Here is a 3,934-nt window from a genome sequence, read left to right as displayed (position 1 = left end):
CACAGCTACTGATTTTACTGTGTAAGGTTTTCCAGTGGGCTCTGGGAAATTAAAAATGAGTGAGAAGATTATTCACAAGTTGTGGTGTAAATCAACTATTCCTTCTAAGGACTTGTACTATTATAAAGAGCTTAGAAGGGACAGTTTGTGACACTAACCGAAACAACGGAGTTAACCTGAAAGCCACTTGCGGTCTTTCTCAACCGAAAATGCAGAGCTGCTTCCACCTAGAGGCCAACAGGAGAGCTGCAGCCTTTCCTGTCCTACAATGCACTGCTTTCATTAACCAGCAGTCCAGCCGCTAGGCTGAGGACGCCACGCCCCACCTCACCGGATGGCTCTAAAGCTTCAGCCAGGAGTAGGGTGGGTCCCAGGGAACACAGTGTATATGAGCGGATCAAAATGTCTTGGGGAGCTGTAAAGATCATAGCACCCCTTCTGCCAGCCTAGGATTGATCCTGGGGGACCCTGGAGGGTTCAGAAAGACCAACTCCAACCTTACTTCCTCTTCTGTGAAATGTGGGAGCTGGGAAGATTCAATTCAATTCAGCTGGTGTTTGTTAAGACCTACTGCATGCCAGGCAGAATTTTCAGCACTTGGGATGCGCTGGTGAACAAAACAAAGCTGTCTTCGTGAGGCTCAAATGAGATAATGCATTTGAAAATATTTTGTAAACACTGCTGTGCCACATGCACAGTGATAATTGTCCTCTGTGTTTCTACTGCATCAGGAAGCTCTGTCTGTTTCTAACTAATGTGCCCGGGATCCAAGAAGGAAAGTGCTATCCTGACTCAGGGTAGGAAAGACTTCATGGTGGAATGTGTGTGCATTTCTAAGGAAGATTTCAGTGTGCAGACACCTATGAGGATGGCAGGTATAGAAGCAGAACAAGTCGCTCAAAAACCTAAACAGACAATTCCGTGCAGCACACATTTATGGACAGATGACTCTGACTTCAGTCCTAGGCTAGGTTCTGGGGACACAGAAAACATGGACGATGAAAGACTTGGTGCCCTTCTGTGAGAAGCTCACAGAGCCAGGCTCACAGTGTGAAGTGAACAACTCCACTCAGGTGACTCTGGATTCAGACTTACGTTATAAATCCCCTTTCATATTATGGCCTCACCCTAGAAATAACATTGAGAACTGATTCGTCTTGTGTTATTCTCTAAAAGTACCGAGGTTTTTGTTTCTTTGTTTGGTTTGGTTTTGGTAAAGATTTTATTTATTTATTTGACAGAGAGATCACAAGCAGGCAGAGAGGCAGGCAGAGAGTGAGGGAAGCAGGCTCCCTGCTGAGCAGAGAGCCCGATTTGGGACTTGATCCCAAGACCCTGAGATCATGACCTGAGCCGAAGGCAGAGGCTTAACCCACCGAGCCAGCCAGGCACCCCCAAAAGTACCAAGGTTTTGGTTCTGGAACAGTTCTATAGTTGCAGGAATAGTACCACCTCCTTCAACTGTTACGGAGCCTGGACTGGATCCTGGCGGAAGAATGAAGCGGCACTTGGGGACTTTGGAGGATCGTAGGTTTATTTAACACCAGTAGGCTCAGAGGAGGTTGTTCTCCAAAGGTCTGAGTCCCAAGCACAAGCAGGGAAGGGAATTTATACCCTTCTACTTCTGCATGCGTGGTACTTTTGGCGCATGCAGGAAACCGGGTAGGAAAGAAGAACCCAGAAGGTCTGGAACTCCCTTGCTGGTTTGGTCAGCCATCTTAAGAGTACAGTTTTTCCCTATTACAACCATTAACAATGTCCAGTACAACTTGGGGAATTAAACAAATTAAGTTACATTCTGTGTCTTTTCTGTGGAAGAATCTCCCAAGATACATGTGTCCATGTGTGTGTTTACTTGTTGATCATACAACACACTCAGTGTTTTCTCCCTCTCTTCATCTTCTCCATTAAGTCCTGATACCTGGATCTCGGACCTGCTATTGGCTCAGGAGGGAAGTGATGGTACCAAAGATACAATTCCAACATCTCCCTTCCCATACCTTTGTGATCTATAGTATTTGATTCTGAAAAATAGCATGCTGGTTTTAATGCTGATTTTTCTTCTGTTCTTCTTAGTCTCTCAAAGCATGGTCATCTGTTTCAGAATCAGAATTTTATACAAGACATTTGTAATGCATGAACACCTGCCCCCCACCCCGTGCCTGATTTCCTGAATTCAAATCTTTGAGGTTGGAGCCCCCACTTCTGCATTTATAACAAGTGACTTTGGAGATTCTACGGTACACGGAAATTTTAGACCCATTGCCCTGGGTGCACTGTTACAGAAAGAGCTCATTGTGAAAAGTCCCTGGATGGAAAGCTAGCTACTAAGTCCGGGACTTTTCCTGTAATGTGTTATGTGCTTTTGGAATGGGTTTCTTCTCCCAGATCAATAGAGCGCGAACATTTTAGATTTTAGGGCACAGGGAAAGATTTGTGACTCACCAAAGTAGCATGTGTGCACTGTAGCTGCCTTACACCATAGGTAATTCCATTTTTTGAATGAGTACTTTAAAAACCAAAAATTATTTTTCCCAACTGGTAATCAAAATAAGTCAATAAAATTTAAAGTAAAATTGAAGTCATCCCTAATGCAGCTTATAAATTAATGATTACTGTCAACATATATATCCTTGTTTTCGGTGACAATTGGGTTTATAGTCCAACATACGGTTTTGCATCAACTTTTGCATTTTTTACCTTTAAATTTACATTTATATATTTGAATGCAAGTGAATTAAAATGAGAAAATAACAAGTTTTAGTCATGAAAGCTTACTAGTTTAATGCACTCAAAGGATATTGTATCAATACTGATTTTAGGCTCTTACCGTAAATAGTATAACCCAGTCACTTATATGTTGGAGAAAAAAAAAAAAAAAAGAATCCTTCCTTGAGCTGTTCCTGAAATATCTTATTAGCTGATTTTCCCAAAGTAATGACCTATTTGTAATTCTTCTCCTGTTCCTCACCAAGCCCTTCTTTTTCTATGTCCCTCTCTCTCGGATGAAGAACTATGCAAAATAGTTTTTACTATTGTCACTTGAATTTTGTGTTGTAGTTAAGAGAAGTCTCTCTGATGATGATAAAATGGTGTGTGCATGTTCTTTTAAGTATTTTTAAAAGACTACTGGTTATGGAATATTTATACCCAATAAGAACGAACGCCCACACAGGTATAGGTAAAACTGCAGTTGCCTGGGCTGTATCAAACACTTATTTTGAAATCCTTTTTCCTAACATAAACAGGATATTTTTGGACATATATTCAAACAGTGGTCCATGGGAGAAAAGTAATCCTGTAGGAATTCTTGTTCATGTTGATCTTTACCATTTAGCTACTGTTGTCAGATACTCTTCTAAATGATATAGAAACGCAGTATCATTTAATGCACACAATCATCTCATGAAGATGGCATTCATACCTCCAATATTACAGAAACCACAACCCAAGTGCCCTCAGCGTCTGAGCTTCAGAGCCAGGATCTCAGCGCAGAGCCGACTGGATGAAAATGCCCGTGCCCTCCCTCCCACCCTGTGGTGCCCCAAGATTAGGAGCTGTGGCTCCACCTGGGGCCAGGTCCTGGAACCCCTTCAAGGGGCTGTTCTTCCCAGCACTGTGGAATGCAAATTCCCTGGAGCTAACACTTGTTTAGTACAGTTGCACGGGTAACCTAAGGTAGTCAACGCATATTAAAATAGTCCTCATAATAAAATAGCACGCAGTCAACCGTGTAGCCTCCTTACAGGGGGGGAGGAGAATCGCTCACTTTCCCCGGAGGGCCTGAGAAAGATCAGCTTACAGGCGTCAGCATGGGGTGTGACCCTTCTTCCTTCTCTCCGTCTTGGCCCTGGCACGTGCCTCTGGTGACCATCATTTCACATCAGCTCACAGTCTGGGCAGAAAATGTTACCAGGTCTCCTTTTCTCCCCAA

This window comes from Mustela nigripes, chromosome 2 (genome assembly GCF_022355385.1).
Source record: "Mustela nigripes isolate SB6536 chromosome 2, MUSNIG.SB6536, whole genome shotgun sequence".
NCBI lineage: Eukaryota > Metazoa > Chordata > Mammalia > Carnivora > Mustelidae > Mustela > Mustela nigripes.
This window is presented reverse-complemented; position numbering follows the sequence as displayed.